This window comes from Grampus griseus (genome assembly GCF_964374135.1).
Source record: "Grampus griseus genome assembly, chromosome: 19".
Taxonomy (NCBI): Eukaryota; Metazoa; Chordata; class Mammalia; order Artiodactyla; family Delphinidae; genus Grampus; species Grampus griseus.
In genome coordinates this window covers 2344084-2363100 of record NC_139013.1, presented here as the reverse complement: position 1 = coordinate 2363100, position 19017 = coordinate 2344084, and the positions used below count along the sequence as shown (strand labels likewise).

At 45.8% G+C, this 19017-nt stretch overlaps 1 long non-coding RNA gene across 1 annotated transcript; it reads right to left on the bottom strand.

The window, feature by feature from the left end:
• Positions 1-6881: 6881 nt before the first annotated feature.
• On the bottom strand, positions 6882-10700 carry LOC309836562. The gene is made up of 3 exons (XR_014298170.1): positions 10505-10700; positions 9301-9392; positions 6882-7369 (listed from the first exon to the last, which is right to left on the bottom strand). It is a non-coding gene; the product is annotated as an uncharacterized lncRNA (long non-coding RNA).
• Positions 10701-19017: the final 8317 nt, after the last annotated feature.

Sequence of the window (19017 nt, the reverse complement as noted above, 5' to 3'; positions counted from 1 at the left end):
AGTGTGCCCTTTTCTTCAATAATTAAAGCAGATGTACAATGCATGTTTGACAGGCCACAAACAGGCTATTTTAGTTAGCATTAAATTCAAATTAACTCATGTAAAATGCAGAATGACTTCCCCATACCTTTTAAAATCCCCTTCATAACGTTCATCATTATCTGAGTTAGCTGATGCTTTTATTCATTTACATGTTTAGGGCTGGTCTTATCAGAGTCGTTCAGTGCTTTTAAATTTATTTTATTGATTTATTATTGATTTATTTATTTATTTTAATAAAATAAATTTTATTTATTTGTTTTATTGAAGTATACTTGTAAATACTTGATTTACAATGTTGTGTTAGATTCCAGATTTTAGTAGGAAGGCTTTCAGCTTTTCATCATTGAGTATTATCTTGCCTGTGGGTTTGTCATAAACAGCTTTTATTATGTTGAGATATGTTCCCTCTATACCCACTTTCATAACTTTTTATCATGACTGGATGTTGAATTTTATAAAATACCTTTTCTGCATCTATTGAGATGATCATGTGGTTTTTTTCTTTTCTTTTGTTGATGTGGTATATCACATTGATTGATTTGTGTATGTTGAACCATCCTTGTGACCCTGGGATGAATCCAACTTGGTTGTGGTGTACAAACGTTTTTATGTGTTGTTGGATTCAGTTTGCTAATATTTTGTTGAGAATTTTCCCATCTACATTCATCAAAGATATTGGACTGTAATTTTCTTTTTTTGGTGGTGTCTTTGTCTGGTTTTGGTATCCGGGTGATGCTGGATTCATAGAATGTCTTTGGGAGTGTTCCCTCCTCTTCAATCTTTTGGAAGAGTTTTAAAAGGATTAGTATATAAGTTCTTCTTTGTATGTTTGGTAGAATTCACCTGTGAAGCCATCTGGTCCTGAACTTTTGTTTGTAGGAAGTCTTTTTTTTTTTTTAAATTACAGATTCTATTTTATTTCTAGTGATTGCTCTGTTCAAATTATCTATTTCTTTTTGATTCAGTTTTGGTGCACTGTATGTTTCTAAAAACTTGTCCATTTCTTCTAGGTTGTCCAATTTGTTGGCATATAATTGTTCATAGTATTCTCTTTTTTTATTGCATTTCTGTGGTATCAGTTGCTATTTCTCCTCTTTCATTTCTTATTTTGTTTATTTGGGTCCTCTCTCTTTTCTTCTTGGTGAGCCTGGCCAAAGGTTTGTCAATTTTTTTTACCCTTTCAAAGAACCAGCTCTTTGTCTTATTGATTTTTTTCTATTGCTTTTAAAAATCTCTATTTTATTTCCTCTCTGATCTTTATTATTTCATTCCTTCTGCTGACTTTAGATTTTGTTTATTCTTCTTTTTCTAATTCTTTTAGGTGGTAGGTTAGTTTATTTGAGATTTTTCCTATTTCTTGAAGAAGGCCTGTATCACTATGAACTTCCCTCTAAGAACTGCTTTTGCTGCTTCCCATAGATTTTGTATGATTGTTTTCATTGTCATTTGTCTCAAGGTATTTTTTAATTTCCTCTTTGATTTCCTCCTTGACCCATTGGTTTTTTAGTAGCATGTTGTTTATTCTCCATGTAATTGTTGTTTTTCTCATTTTTTTTTCCTGTGGTTGATTTCTAGTTTCATGCTCTTGTGGTCAGAAAAGATGCTTGAAATAATTTCTATACTCTTTTAAATTTGTTGAGGCTTGTTTTATGCCCTAGTATGTAATCAATCTTAGAGAATTTTCCATGTGCACTTGAAAAGAATGTGTATTCTGGGTTCTTTTGGATGTAATGTCCTGAAAATATCAATTAAGTCTAACTATTCTATTGTATCATTTAGGATCTCTGTTGCCTTATTGATTTTCTGTCTGGAAGATCTGTCCATTGATGTGAGTGGGGTGTTGTAGTCCCATTGATTTCTGCCTTTATGTCTGTTAGTATTAATTTCATGCATTTGGGTGCTCCTATATTGGTGCATATATGTTGACAAGTGTAATATCCTCTTCTTTTATTGTTATATAGTGTCCTTCTTTATCTTTCCTGTTTATAGCCTCTGTTTTGTTTGATATGAGTATTGTGACCCCTGCTTTCTTGTCATTTCCATTTGCATGAAATATCCTTTTCCATCCGCTCACTTTCAATCTATGTGTGTCCTTTGCCCCAAAGTGGGTCTCTTGTAGGCAGTATATTGTAGGCTTTTTTGTTTTTTTTTAATCCAACCTGCCACTCTATGTCTTTTTATTGGAGCATTTAGTCCATTGTCATTTAAGGTAATTGTTGATAGATATGTACTTATTGCCATTTTAAACCTTGTTTTCCCATTGATTTTGTATTTCTTTTTGTTCCTTTCTTTTTGTTTTTCCTTTTGTGGTTTGATGATTTTCTTTTGTATTATGCTTGTGTTCTCTTCTTTTTGGTTTTCGTGAATCTATTGTATGTTTTTTGATTTGTGGTTACCCTGTTTTTCAAGTATGTTAACATCTTCCTATATCTACTTGCTTGGACTGGTAGTCATATAAGCTGAAACACCTTCTGAAAAAAAATAAACCCACTACATTTTCTTACTCTCCTCCCCCACATTGTATGATTTTGATGTCCTCTTTTACATCTGCATGTTTATCCTTCTGCCATTCATTGTGGTTATCAGCACTTTCACAGAAAATTTTGCAGAAATTTTTTTTGATTTTTAAAAAATCTGTGCACTGGCTTATTTAAGTGATTTACTTTCCAGTTGTGATTTTCTCTTTCCTATAGAGTCTTGCTGCTTTTCTATTTAGAGAAGGCCTTTCAATATTTCCTTTGGGCTAGGTTTTACTATTGCTGTATTCTTTCACTTTTTGCTTATCTGAGAATTTCTTTATCTCTTCTTCTATTCTATTCTTCTTCTAAATAATCTTGCTGGGTAGAGTATCCTAGGTTGCAGGTTTTTCCCTTTCAGGACTTTGAATGTATCTTGCCACTCCCTTCTAACCTGCAATGTTTCTGTAGAGAAATTACCTGATAGCCTTATGGGGGTTCCCTTGTAATTAACTTTGTATTTCTTTTGCTGCCTTTAGAATCCCCTCTTTAACTTTTGCCATTTTAATTATGATATGTTTTGGTGTAGGTCTGTTTGGGTTCATCTTGTTTGGGACCCTCTGTGCTTCCTGTACCTGGATATCTGTTTCCTTCTTTAGGTTTGGGAAATTTTCAGCCATAATTTCTTCAAATACATTTTCAATCCCCTTTTCTCTTTCTTCTCCTTCTGGTATCCCTATTTTGCATATATTGGCATGCTTTATATTATCCCATAGGTCTCTTATATTGCTTTCTTCTTTTTTTTTCTTCATTTGGCTTTCTGTCTGCTGCTCTGATTGGGAGATTTCCATTATTCTATCTTCCAGATCACTTATTCATTCTTTTCCATATTCAATCTGCTATTTATTGTCTGTAGCTCATCTTTCATCTCACCAAATGAATTTTTAAATTTTTCTTGGTTCCTTTTATAGCTTCTAGTTTCTTTTTACAGTAATCTGCATTTCTATCAATATCTCTTCTTAATTCCTTCAGTATTTTCATTATCTCCTTTTTTAAATTCAGTGTCTACTAGACTGAGGCGGTCTGTTTCATTGTTTGTTCTTTCAGGGGAATTCTCTTGATCTTTTAATCTGGAGTGATGCCTCTGCTTCTTCATTTTACTTATATTTCTCTTACCCTATGGGTTTAGGAGGAACAGTTATCTACTGTGGTCTTAGAGGGCTTTTTTGTTTGTTTGTTTTTATGTTGGCTAAACATGCTGCATGTCTTGCGGGATCTCAGTTCTCTGACCAGGGACTGAACGTGGGCCATGGCAATGAAAACACCAAATCCTAACCACTAGACCACCAGGGAACTCCCAAGGGCTATTTTTATATGGAATGTCCTTGTGTAGCCTGCGTGGTTTTAGTACTTTTGGTGCGAGGGCTGCTTTTATATGGATGCCTGCTGCGTCTTTCCTCCGTGTGTGCTGGCCATTATCTGCTTGACAGGGGGTGTGACTGGTGTTGCGGTGACCAGAGCCTGCCCTGGATGGTGAGTGGGGCCTCCTCTTTGATCTGTGGTTTTCACTGCCCTGTTGGGGTAAGGGCATGCTCCCTAGTTGTTGGAGTAGAGGCCCCCAGACCCATTACTAAGCTGTGGTGTGACGGGGGTGGGATGGGAGAGGAGTCAGTGAGTATTCCTCAGTTGGAGCTGCCCATCAGGCAGCACGCTGTGGTGTCACTTGTCACCTGTCGTGTGGGCTCACAAAGTACACTGTTGTTGGCACTGCCCTCGGCCCTGCCTCCACTGCGGGAAGGCAAGAAATCAGCCCAGATGTCCCTCAGGTGCTGTGTTCACAAAACTACAAGCACAGATTTGTAGACACTGATCCACTGAAGTCAGGTATTGGGACTGCAGCGGAAGCAGCCCAGACTCCAGGCCAGCCACACAGCTGCTAATGCCAGACTATCCCAACTGTGGGAACACCTGCAGTCCACTTGGCTGTCCTGCAGGCACTGAGTTTACAAAGGTGGTGGCAGTAATGTAAATCCAAGGTGTGGACAGCCGCTGAGGATCAGCTCTGATTTCAGTCCCACCTCCACTCTGTGGCCAATCGCTGGTGCTTACACGTTCCCACACTCCCAGAGGTCCGAGAAAGAGGCTGGTATGGTGGGCCCTCCCCTTCCCAACATCGAATGAAACTGGTCCAGACCTCCAGCACCACCCTGCATGGGAAACACTAAATGGACATTCTGGGCGACTTGTTACTTGGCAAGAGCTAACAGAGACAACCATGAAAGTCAGGACTTTGAGTTGGGGGAAAACATCTGGAAAGGGGAGGTGTTTCCTCATACTGAAAAAAAGACTGGGGTCCACTCTAAAAATCACCCTCCACAGGTCTGTCAGGGGAGAGGTGCTTCCTTCTAAAACAACTTTCCCTGCCCTGGAGTTCTCTGCTCATTTTTCTCTAATTTTGGAAGCACTGTTTCAGTCCTAGGGATCCACATTTATTTTTTTATAAATTTATTTATTTATTTACTTATGGCTGCATGGGGTCTTCATTGCTGCGTGCGGGCTTTCTCTACTTGCGGCGAGCAGGGGCTACTCTTCGTTGTGGTGCGTGGGATTCTCATTGGGGTGGCTTCTCTTGTTGCAGAGCACGGGCTCTAGGTGCACAGGCTTCAGTAGTTGTGGCTCACGGGCTCTAGAGCGCAGGCTCAGTAGCTGTGGTGCATGGGCTTAGTTGCTCTGCGGCATGTGGGGTCTTCCTGGACCAGGGCTCGAACCCACGTCCCCTACATTGGCAGGCAGATTCTTAACCACTGCACCACCAGGAAGTCCCCACATTTATTCTTAAGACCCTGCTCCCTGTTACCATGCCAACTGCACCAAAGGAACTGAACCTTTTATTTAAATGTGTGGACCAAATGTCTACTCAGTCATAAAATGATCAAAAGGCCGACCAGAGACCCACAGATATATCTTCGGGTCTACTTTCATGGGTCACAATTAGAATTTTGAACCAGGGAGGTGGTGGAGGTGAGTCTGGTAGATGCGAGGTCCAGTCCTGACCCTGTGACATCCTTCCTGTGTGATCTCGGGCACCCCACGGAGCCTCCCAGAGCCTTGGTTTCCTCATCGGCAACATGGGGATGGTAGGGTATCTACCCGCTAGTGCTGAGAGCCCGAGCACAAGGTATAAAAGGCTCAGCAGGGTGCCTGCCTATAGGAGGCCCTGGCAGCCCTCAGCCCTCATTCTTGGGCTGGTCCACCACGGTTTCTGCAGGACCACCCCCGTCAACAGGCTCCTCCTCCTGGTCAGAGCTCAGGTGTTGAGTCAGGTGTGGCAACTGGGCAAAGGTGTCCCCCACCTTCTCGTCAGCGTGTGTCCTCTGGTGTCGAATTAGGGCGGAGGAGAAGCCGAAGGCCTTGCCGCAGCCACTGCACTCGTACGGCTTCTCCCCGGTGTGCACGATGTGGTGCTGGATCAGGTAGGAGCGGTTGCTGAAGGCCTTGCCGCACTCAGGGCACGCGTAGGGCCGCTCACCGGTGTGTGTGCGCCGGTGCAGCGTCAGCGATGAGCCCTGGCTGAAGGCATGGCCGCAGTCCCTGCACCGGTAGGGCTTCTCTCCGGTGTGGACCTTCTGGTGCTCAATTAGGGAGGACACGTGGCTGAAGGTGGTGCCGCACTCCAGGCACTTGTAGGGCTGCACCCCCGTGTGCACGAGGTGGTGCTGCACCAGGTGCGAGCGGTTGCTGAAGGCGCGGCCGCAGTCCCGGCAGGCGTAGGGCCGCTCTCCAGTGTGCATGCGCCGGTGCTGGCTCAGGTGCGACACCTGCGTGAAGGCCTTGCCGCACTGCGCGCACGTGTACGGCTTCTCGCCCGTGTGGATGCGCCGGTGCTCGGCCAGCGAGGCGCTCTGGCTGAAGGGCGCACCGCACTCGGGGCACGTGTAGGGCTTCTCGCCTGTGTGCACGCGACGGTGCTGCGCCAGGTGCGTGATCTGCGTGAAGGCCTTGGCACACTGGCTACAGGCGTAGGGCCGCTCGGCAGTGTGCGTGCGCTGGTGGCGGATGAGCGCCGAGGAGAAGCGGAAGGCCTTGTCGCACTGTGCACACACGAATGGCTTCTCGCCCGTGTGGATGCGCTGGTGCTCCAGCAGGGAGGAGCGGTTGCGAAAGGTCTTGGCACACTGGCCACACACGAAGGGCCGCTCGCCTGTGTGCACACGCCGGTGCTGCGCCAGGTGCGTGGGGCGCATGAAAGCCTTACCACAGTCTGCACAGCTGTGTGGCCGCTGGCCCGTGTGTGTGCGCCGGTGCGCTGCCAGGTAGGAGCCCTGGCTAAAGGCCTTGCCGCACTCACCGCATGTGTAGGGCCGCTCACCCGTGTGTGTCTGCCGGTGCAGCATCAGGTGCACGCTCTGGCTAAAGGCCTTGCTGCAGTCGGGGCAGGAGAACGGCTTCTCCCCTGTGTGGGTTCTTTGGTGCAGGGTGAAGGCCGAGCAGTAGCTGAAGGCCTTTCCACAGTCCTGACACTTCCACGGCTTTCTGGTGCCACCACCTCGTTCCTCCTCCTCCTCTGCGCTGGCGTCTGTGTTCTTCTGGTTTGGGTTCTTTCTTGGTGCACCGTGCCTCTGGGGCCTGCAGTCAGCCTGGGTAGCTGTGGGGCTCGATCTGGTCCTGGTGGTTCTGGTGCATTCATCATGCTCTGGGATGCAGTCCTCCGTGGGGTCTTCCTCGTGGACCTCCTGGTTCTCCTGGCCATCCCTGAAATGACCTTCGTGTTTCAGGGTTTCTTCCAACTCAGAGTCTTGCTGGACGGCAACCGTCAAGAGTCCTTCCATCCCGGCTTTGTGAGCTGCTGCCTCGATTTCACATCTTCATTACTGGATGAGAAAGAAAGAGAGGGAGGGAGGGAAGGGAGGGAAGGAAGAGGAGGAAAGAAGGAAAGAAAGAAAAAAAGAATGACAACAAAAAACCAAACAGGTTTGTCACCTGTCCCGGGCTGGAAAAAGATCAGTGCAAGGTCTGTCTACTGACAGTGTGGGTCACATCATGCTTTGTTGCGGGACCATCCTGTGCCTTGTAGTATGTTGAGCAGCGTCCCTGACCTCTACTCACTGGATGCCCCCAGGTGTGACAACCAAAACTGTTTCTAAACCCTGCTGTTATGGGTTCAATTGCGTCCATGCAAAAGATGTACTGAAGTCCTAATCCCTGGTGCCTGTGACTATGTGCACGTGTGGAGAGCAGTCAGTGACCTGCTTTGGGTTCAGCCCCCTGGGGTGGGTGGGCCAAGTGGGGGCCATCCTAGGGGTGATGAGTTTCTCCTGGTATCACCAGCAGCACACCCCTCCCTGAAAGACCCTGCTCCCGTGGGTCCAGAGGCCCTGTGTCCGTCTCCCCCCAGCCGCAACCAGCTTCCAGCTTGCTCCCTGCTGTGTGTAAAGTCACACTCACAGGCTGAGCCTGAGCCTCCCTCAGAAGGCTCTGAGCTCCCCTCATCCCCCTGGTGCTCCCCACCCCAACCCCAGCAAAGACGAGCTACAGGTGGCGACGAGCAGGTGTACAGGAAGGTGTACACGCACAGCAGGTACAGGAAGCCAGTGAAAGTTTTCACGGGTGGGTGGGCCACATGTCCAGACCAGGAGGAGACATTTCATCTTAACTAGCACACAGAGCACGACAGCCGTCAACACAGAGATCCTGATTTCCACTCTGAAATCAACACTGCTCCGCCCTAGCCCAAGGCCCAGCAGCATCAGCATTGCCCGGGACAAGCGCAGAGCTCAGGCCTCTCCCCAGGCCTGGTAACTTGGAATCTGCCTTCTGATAAGAGCCCCGGGTGGTTTGTGGGCACAGGAACATCTAAGAGGCACTGGTCCCGGCCACTCTGAAGCCAACTCGGGTGTATTATTATAGTGGCCAAAATAACCAGCACCTGTTGAACACAGACCTATGTGCCCATCACCCTTTAAGCTCTTTTATTCCTCAGTGAGGCTCCCAGAAGTGGCAATACCAGGACCCATACCTGGGCTGCCCAGCTCCAGAGCTTTTCCTCTTCCTCTCTCTCCCAATTAAAATCACTAATGGCAGGACTTCCCTGGTGGTCCAGTGGTTAAGATACCAAGATCCCAATGCAGGGGGCCCGGATTCGATCCCTGGTTGGGGAACTAAGATCCCACGTGCCGCAACTAAAGATCCCGCACGTCGCAACTAAGACCCTGAGCAGCCACATAAATAAATACTTTTTAAAAAATCACTACTGGCTCCATAAATGCCACACTCCTCTCCATGGCCTGCACAGCATCTCCCTGACCTCAGCCTCTACAACACCCTCACCTGCTCTGGGCTTACCCTGCTCCAGCCAGAGGCCTCCTCCCTGTTCCACAAACACTCCAGGCATACTCCTGCCACAGGGCCTTTGCACTGGCCGTTCCACCTACCTGGAATGCTTGTCCCCCAGTGCAGGGCTCAGTGAGCCAAGACTTGGAGGAAGTTATGGAGCAAGGATTCTGGGCCGTGAGCCCAGCAAGTGCAAAGGTCCTAAGGCAGGACCATGATGGAGGTGATGGAGGAACAGTTAAGGGGCTGGGCAGGGTTGGGGGGCGCTGGAGAAGAGTGACCTAGGCGGAGAACAGGGGAGATTAGATATGGCAGGGTGAGGGCCAGACCATGCAGGGTCTTTGTGCAGAGGTGAGAACTTTGCTGGTGGGACCCAAATGGGGCCAGTCCCAGTTCTGGTGCCACTCCCACAGGCAGCCCTCAGGCTTGAGTGGGGCCTGACTGGGTCCCCAGAGCAGGCAGTGGTACCCACCTCGTGGGTTTGGGAGCATCGGGTCCTGTCCATGTCACTCAGGCTGTGGCTCCTGCCGTGGCCACACATGCCTCAGTGGGTCCAGTCAGCATCTGTGAGGAAAAGAAACAGGGACCCCTGAAGGAAGATGCTGGGGCAGGCACACGTGGGTGGGTAAAGCAAGAACGCAGGGTGTTTCCTCTATGTGCACGTGGGGAAGGTAAGTGGATTCAGGGTGGGGTACACCTGGGCCAGTCAGTCAGGTGCACAAGCAAGCAACCAAAAGGGAGACAGAGACATGCTCAGAGGCAGACACATGTCACATCACACACAGACACACACATGGAGTTGCATGCACCCACACGGGGGGGGGGGCTGTTATACCACCCCCTGCCTTGGCCCTCAGATGCCCTTACACAGTCACCCATATGCTGTGGCACAGTCCTTCCCATACACAAGGAGGCAGGCAGTCTCGCACACCCACTCAACTCTAAGCGCGTCTGCGGTCACGCCTGCCCATGCACACATGGGTACACACACAACGAAGTCACACATGCCGCCCTGCTCAACGGGCAGGCCTGGCCTGGGTCACCACCCACAGTGGCACCCCTAGTCACACAGAGTCATGCGGTGGGCAGAGCTCCGCACATATCCAGAGCCGCAGGTTTGCAGGGTCTCCCCCACGCGCAGACACACACACACACACACACACACACGCAGCACCCCCACCCTCGCAGTGTCTCTCATCAATATCCTGTGCACAGCCCTCCACTCAGGCACACCCTGACCATCCAGCTCCATGCTGGCAGGCACACCCACCCAGCCACCCTACGCAGTTGCACAGCCAGGGGTGTGGAATTATACACCTCACACCCACCTAGGAGAACAAGTTCCACACATGCCCAAAGTCACAGATAGGCAGAGGTCCCCAAATGCTCAAATTCACAGGCACAGGCCGCTAGGGTCAGGCACGTGCAAACATGTGGTGACACTTGGGGACGGACTCACATGAAGTCTCATGCACAGATGGGACAAGCGGGCCTACACGCACAGTGACACACATAGCTATACGCCCGCACCGGCACAAAGTTCTGGAGTGGCACGCAGGGCAGGACTCACACGCACAGGAACACGCCGCTGGAGTCGGGATCATACCGTCACACACACACAGGAGACAAGCACACACACACAGGAGACAAGCGTACACACAATCGCGCATGCGCACCGCGGCGCCCGCGCCTCCAGGACCATCTCTGAAGGCCTTGGGCGGCTCCCGCCGAGCCTGGCGGGTTTGGGTCAGTTTCTCCACGGTCTCTGGCCTATCCGGCCCACGCGGAGCCCCGGTGACCCCTCGTCCGGCGGTGGCGCGGAAGTGCGGGCCACACAGGTCAAGGTATCAGCCACCACAAACTAGCCCAAGCGCTAGGCCGGCCCGGACTGCGCGTGCGCACTGGGAGAGTTGCGGCTCGCTCGGGTCCGTCAAGAACTACAACTCCCAGAAGGTGCCGCGCTGCGCCTGCACAGTGACTCGGGCCCGCAGCGCCGGTGTACGGAAACTACAAGTCCCAGAAGGACGTGCGACCGTACACAGTGGGATGATGAATCTCAGCGGCTCCGGGAGCCCGAGGAGGGCAGGGCGGCTGGGGGCGGGGCTTGGGCGTGTCTACCCGAGCTCCGCTCACCACGACCTGGGCGCCCTGGTGGGCGGGGCCAGTAATATGGGGGCGGGACTCTTCTGCTTCAAGGAGGGGCGGAGTCCACAGGTGAGGGTAAAAAGACCCTTAGGATCAGAGAGTCTAAGTGAGTCACCCCAGGCCACACAGCACAGAAAGGGCTTGAGCTGGAGTTTGCAACCCACAGTTCACCCTTAAGCCATGGAAATCATTTGTCTCAGAGATATGATGTAATTCTAGACCAGAGGGAAAAAGGTGACAAATCCATTGACATGGGCAAACGATTATAGTACAGAACTCGACATAAGAGTCACTATTGGCCTGCTGTTTTTTTGTTTTTTTGTGTTTTTTTTCGGTACGCGGGCCTCTCACTGCTGTGGCCTCTCCCGCTGCGGAGCACAGGCTCCGGACGTGCAGGCCCAGCGGCCATGGCACACGGGCCCAGCCGCTCCGCGGCATGCGGGATCCTCCCAGACCAGGACACGAACCCGTGTCCCCTGCATCGGCAGGCGGACTCTTAACCACTGCGCCACCAGGGAAGCCCTGGCCTGCTGTTTTTGTAAAGTGCTTCTCCATAGAGTTAGGCTTCCTAAATTATTCCCTTCATAGGATTAGCCTTCATAAATCCTTCCTTCGGCCATTAGAGAAATGGGCACAAGCTCATTTTTAGATAGTTGGGAAAGCAGAGAAACGTGTGGATATACAATGGGAAGACGTATGTATGTCACCAGAATCCACATGCTACAGATTGTGAGATACTATATTATTTTACATACTCCCAAGGCTGCCCGTTAAACCATGACACCTGCTTTTTATTGTTTTTAATTGAGGTATAGTTGATGTACAATATTATATGAGTTTCAGGTGTACAGCATAATGATTCAAATTTGTAAAGGTTATACACCATTTATAGTTATTATAAAATACTGGTTATATTCCCTATGTTGTACAATTGTCTTTGTAGCTTATTTATTTTATACATAGTAATTTGTATCTCAATCCTATACCCCTATTTTACACCTCCCCCCATTCCCTCACTCCACTGGAAACATGCTTTCTTTACCTTTCAAGTTTTTGTTTTATGTGTAGATGTCCAGAGGCATTGTGGGTTTCCTCTCATCCTTCTGGAAGCTTCTGGCCTTGCATGGTAAGAACACGCCCACTGCCCCTCCAAGCCTGGGACTCATGGAGCAGAGCCTCCCAGCCAATCCACAGACCTGTAAGCATGAGAAGAAAGGATTTTTGTTTTAAGCCACCAAGGTTTTAAAATTTTTTTCTGGTTTAGTTTTACATTTAAATAGTTAAAAAACATCAGGGAACTTCCCTGGGGGCGCAGTGGTTAAGAATCTGCCTGCCACTGCAGGGGACACAGGTTCGAGCCCTGGTCTGGGAAGATCCCATGTGCCGTGGAGCAACTAAGCCCATGTGTCACAACTACTGAGCCTGTGCTCTAGAGCCCGTGAGCCACAACTACTGAGCCCACGTGCCATAACTACTGAAGCCCACGTGCCTAGAGCCCGGGCTCCGCAGCAAGAGAAGCCACCGTGATGAAGCCCACGCACCGCAATGAAGAGTAGTCCCCACTCACCACAACTAGAGAAAGCCCGTGCACAGCAACGAAGACCCAGTGCAGCCAAAAATTAATTAATTAATTTTTTTAAATAAAAATAAAAAACGCCTCTTACACTTTCCTCATAAACCATGTAGGGAGCTCAGAAGGCTGAAGGTTTTTGGGTTTTTTTTTTACTAAAAAGCTTCCCCCCCCTTTTTAAAAAAAGGCAGGGATTACTCAAATACAGGAAAGGACCTTTCTATTCAAGTATATGATGTGGAAGTATTATGAAGAAAAACATTTTATTATGCTCATTTCATTATTCTGTGGTTATTAGGAAAAAACGTTCTATTAGTAGCAATTCAAGCAGGGCACAGAGGGAGGGCTCCATCTCTGCCCCACAGTGGGACTTTATCGGGGTGGCCAGGGAGCCAGGGATGGCTGGGTTGGCTCAGTTTGTCCATACATCTGGGGCCTGGCTCTTCTCCATGCAGTGGGTGTTGGGACTGGCCAGACACCTCCATGTGGCTCGCTTGGGCCTCCTCACAGCACAGTGGACCGAGAGTAGTAGAACTTCTCATACAGTGGTTCTGGGCTTCAACAGGAGTAAGCCAGGAGCAAGCCACTGAGTGGAGGGTCGATTTGTTACATAGCAGTTTATTGGCAATAAACTGACTGAGACAGAGGCAGGGCCCAGAGATGAGGCTGAAGTGTAGGCCGGGTAATTCAGGTTCTTGTGGGCCATGCTAAGAACACTTCCTGAATGTGCGAGGCAATCGCTGCTGTGCTTTATATCTTTTAAAGCTGGAAGAGGGAATTTCCTGGCTGTCCAGTGGTTAGGACTCAGCGCTTTCACTGCTGGGGCCCCGGGGTTTGATCCTTGGTGGTGGGACTAAGATCCCGCATGCCATGCCGCGCGGCCAAAAAGAAAAAGAAAGCTGCAATAGTCTGCATTTATGATACTACGTGTGCCTGCCTGGTGTGAGTACTGAACACTGTTTCCTTAACCCTTTTGGGAAGTTCTTTCCCTGGCCTTGAACCTTGGTTCTGCTAAGTGCTCAAGGGGGACCCTCTGCAGATCTCCGGGTGGCCCTATTCGCTTCAGTACCCTTTCCTAGGAACTCAGGCCACGTTGGTTTTTCTGGATTCTCAGCTCCATCTCTTCAACTCAGGGGGTCTACAGGGCTCTGCCTGGATTCCTCCCCCTGCACCGTGACCTAGAAACGCTCTTAAGATAGTAAGCCAGGGAAATGGTAGGGCTCCCTTCATGCATTTCCCATGTCCCACTGTCCTTTGTGGCCTGATGTGCACTGTCTTAAAAAGCACTATGTTTTATGTTTTGCCCCTTTTATGGTTGTTTCATAAGGGAGGGAAAATCTGGTCCCTGTTACTCCAACTTGGCCAGAAGCAGAAGTCCATGGTGGTTTTTAACTAACATTAGCCTCGTTTTGGATAGACAACAACACCAAGTATGATTTTACCAGAGAAAAGCAGAAATAGTTCAATTTATACCAAGAAAAAATACTTTTTCTTGAATGAAAAATAGTGGTGATTTTACTCCAGTGATAGAAATTGGGTTGGCCAAAAAGTTTGTTCAGTTAATGAATATATTTTTCAGTAAAGTTCGTGGGAAAAATGAAAAATGTGTCTTTTATTTTTGCTTAAAACCGAACCCACTTTTTGGCCAACTCAATAGTATCTTCACTCTTAAGGGTTTATGGATACTTGTCCATCCTTGCTGAAATCATGAGAGGGGACATTTTCCTCAAATAATGGGCAATGGAAACAGCTCAAGTTTCTTTTCCTTTAAATATTTTTGTTTTTATTTTTTATTGAAGTATAGTTGATTTACAAGTTTGTGTTAGTTTCTGGTGCGATTCAGTTATATATACATATATTTATATATAAATATATTTGCATATGTATATATAAAACTGAATATATATATATTCTTTTTCAGATTCTTTTCCATTATAGTTTATTACAATGTATTGAATATAGTTCCCTGTGCCATACAGTAGGACCTTGTTGTTTGTCTATTTTATACATAGTAGTTTGTATCTGCTAATCCCAAATTCCTAATTTATCCCTTCCTCCCCTTTCCCCTTTGGTAACCATAAGTTTGTTTTCTATGTCTGTGAGTCTGTTCCTGTTTTGTAAATAAGTTCATTTGTGTTTTTTTTTTTTTTTTGGCCACCATGTGGCTTGTGGGATCTTAGTCCCCCGACCAGGGATTGAACGTGAGCCCCAGCAGTGAAAGTGCTGTGTCCTAACCACTGGACCGCTGGGAAATTCCCATTTGTGTCTTTTTTTTTTTTTAAAGATTCCACATATAAGTGATAAATGTGATTTTTAAAATAGTTTTCTTTATAAAGTTATATTTACCTGTTATGAGCTGAATTGTGTCTCCCTCCCATCCCCTCCCGCCAATGATATTTTGAAGTCCTAACCCTCAGTATCTCAGAATGTTATTTGGGGGTAGGGACTTTACAGAGGAAATCAAGTTAAAATTAGGTCATTAGGGTGGGTCCTAATCCCATAGGACTGGTGTCCTTATAAAAAGGGGAAATTTGGATACAGAGCCAGGTAGGCATAGAAGGAAGATGATGTAAAGCGACACAGGCCATCCACAAGGGAAGGAGAGAAGCCTGGAACTGATCTTCCCACAAGACCAACTTTGCTGATATCTTGGTTTCAGAATTCCATCCTCCAGAACCGTGAGGCAATACATTTCTCTTTCCTAAGCCCCCCCAGTTCATGGTACTTTGTTACAGCAGCCCTAGCAACTAATACAGAGGCTATAAACAGCTGTGGTTTAGTTCGTTAGCCATGGGCTGGGTTCAGCTGAGCAGTTCTTCTGGTCTTTCTGGGCCCACACATGCATCACTGGTCAGCTACGGGCTGACTGGGGACTGGCTCATTTAAGGTGGCCTCACCTGCGATGGCTCATTTCTGCTCCAACAGGCTAGCCCGAGCCTGTCCACATGGCAGCTGGGTGGGGTTCCAAGAGTGTGAGCAGAGTCTGCAACACCACTTGAGTCCCAGGCTCCACGTGGATGCATTTCCATGTTCACAGCATTCTATTGGCCAAAGCAAACTACAGGTACAGTCCAGATTCAAGGAGTGGGAAAATGGAAATGTTGCAAGACAGGTGGATGCAAGAAAGGGTGGGAAATTAGCTTCACTTTTTGGGTAATCTATAACACACACACACACACACACATAAATATAAGTGATCGGATATAGTCTGGGGTCACACACACTAGTGGAATTGCACACACTCCTCCTCTATAAAAAATAGATGCAAAGATCTTTCAACTACTCCTTAAGGGATGTTGTTTCCAGACATCTTTCAGGGTCAACCCCTTTCACGCATAATTATTATCATGCTAAAATGTATTCCCAAGTATGGCTTGAATCTCTCTATCCCTTATTGGTAAAAGAAGTCCAAAGGTGGCAAGTACCTAAATTACACCTTACATTTATTTAGTGAATCCTCAACTGAAGACCATTTATGTGCTTTCCACATTCTCTCTGGGATGAAGGATGTTGCTGTCAACATCTGGTTTTACTCAGTTTTAAAAATAGGTGATACTATGGGAGGCAGCAAAAGCATTTCTAAAAGGGAAGTTTATAGGAATGTAATCCTACCTCAAGAAACAAGAAACAACTCAAATAAACAACCTAACCTTACACCTAAAGCAATTAGAGAAAGAAGAACAAAAAACCCCCAAAGTTAGCAGAAGGAAGGAAATCATAAAGATCAGATCAGAAATAAATGAATAAGAAATGAAGAAAGCAATAGTAAAGATCAATAAAACTAAAAGCTGGTTCTTTGAGAAGATAAACAAAATTGATAAACCATTAGCCAGCTTCATCAAGAAAAAAAGGGAGAAGACTCAAATCAACAGAATTAGAAATGAAAAAGGAGAAGTAACAACTGACACTGCAGAAATACAAAGGATCATGAGAGATTACTACAAGCAACTATATGCCAATAAAATGGACAAATTGGAAGAAATGGATAAATTCTTAGAAAAGCACAACCTTCCGAGACTCAACCAGGAAGAAATAAAAAATATAAACAGATCAATCACAAGCACTGAAGTTGAGACTGTCATTAGAAATCTTCCAGCAAATGAAAGCCCAGGACCAGATGGCTTCACAGGTGAATTCTATCAAACATTTAGAGAAGAGCTAACACCTATCCTTCTCAAACTCTTCCAAAATATAGCAGAGGGAGGAACACTCCCAAACTCATTCTACAAGGCCACTATCACCCTGATACCAAAACCAAAGATATCATAAAGAAAGAAAACTACAAGCTAATATCACTGATGAACATAGATGCAAAAATCCTCAACAAAATACTAGCAAACAGAATCCAACAGCACATTAAAAGGATAATACACCATGATCAAGTGGGGTTTATCCCAGGAATGCAAGAATTCTTCAATATACACAAATCAATCAATGTGATACCCCATATTAACAAATTAAAGAATAAAAACCATATGATCATCTCAATAGATGCAGAAAAAGCTTTCAACAAAATTCAACACCCATTTATGATAAAAACCCTCCAGAAAGTAGGCATAGAGGGAAGTTACCTCAGCATAATAAAGGCCATATATGACAAACCCACAGCCAACATCATCCTCAATGGTGAAAAACTGAAACCATTTCCACTAAGATCAGGAAAAAGACAAGGTTGTCCACTCTCACGACGATTATCCAACATAGTTTTGGAAGTTTTAGCCACAGCAATCAGAGAAGAAAAAGAAATAAAAGGAATACAAATTGGAAAAGAAGAAGTAAAGATGTCACTGTTTGCAGATGACATGATACTATACATAGAGAATCCTAAAGATGCTACCAGAAAACTACTAGGGCTAATCAACGAATTTGGTAAAGTAGCATGATACAAAATTAATGCATAGAAATATCTTGCATTCCTATACTCTAATGATGAAAAATCTGAAAGAGAGATAAAGGAAACACTCGCATTTACCATTGCAACAAAAAGAATAAAATACCTAGGAATAAACCTACCTAAGGAGACAAAAGACCTGTATGCAGAAAACTATAAGACACTGATGAAAGAAATTAAAGATGATACAAACAGATGGAGAGACATACCATGTTCCTGGACTGGAAGAATCAACACTGTGAAAATGACTCTACTACCCAAAGCAATCTACAGATTCAATGCAATCCCTATCAAACTACCAATGGCAGTTTTCACAGAACTAGAACAAAAAAATTCACAATTTGTATGGAAACACAAAAGACCCTGAATAGCCAAAGCAATCTTGAGAAAGAAAAATGGAGCTGGAGGAATAAGGATCCCAGACTTCAGATTATACTACAAAGCAACAGTAATCAAGAAAGTATGGTACTGGCACAAAAACAGAAACATAGATCAATGGAACAGGATAGAAAGCCCAGAGATAAACCCACACACATATGGTCACCTTATTTTTGATAAAGGAGGCAAGAATATACAATGGAGAGAAGACAGCCTCTTCAATAAGTGGTGCTGGGAAAACTGGACAGTGACATGTAAAAGAATGAAATTAGAACAATCCCTAACACCATACACAAAAGTAAACTCAAAATGATTTAAAGACCTAAATGTAAGGCCAGACACTATAAAACTCTTAGAGGAAAACATAGACAGAACACTCTATGACATAAATCACAGCAAGATCCTTTTTGACCCACCTCCTAGAGAAATGGAAATAAAAACAAAAATAAACAAATGGGACCTAATGAAACTTAAAAGCTTTTGCACAGCAAAGGAAACCATAAACAAGACCAAAAGACAACCCTAGGATGGGAGAAAATATTTGTAAACGAAGCAACTGACAAAGGATTAACCTCCAAAATATACAAGCAGCTCATGGAGCTCAATATCAAAAAAACAAACAACCCAATACAAAAATGGGCAGAAGACCTAAATAGACATTTCTCCAAAGAAGATATACAGATTGCCAACAAATACAGGAAAGGATGCTCAACATCACTAATCATTAGAGAAATGCAAATAAAAACTAAAATGAGATGTCACCTCACACTGGTCAGAATGGCCATCATCAAAAATCTATGAACAATAAATGCTGGAGAGGGTGTGGAGAAAAGGGAACACTCTTGCACTGTTGGTGGGAATGTAAATTGATACAGCCACTATGAAGAACAGTATGGAGGTTCCTTAAAAAACTACAAATAGAACTACCATATGACCCAGCAATCCCACTACTGGGCATATACCCTGAGAAAAGCATAACTCAAAAAGAGTCATGTACCACAATGTTCATTGCAGCTCTATTTACAATAGCCAGAACATGGAAGCAACCCAAGTGTCCATCGACAGATGACTGGATAAAGAAGATGTGGCACATATATACAATGGAATATTACTAAGCCATAAAAAGAAATGAAATTGAGTTTTTTTGTAGTGAGGTGGATGGACCTAGAGTCTGTCATACAGAGTGAAGTAAGTCAGAAAGAGAA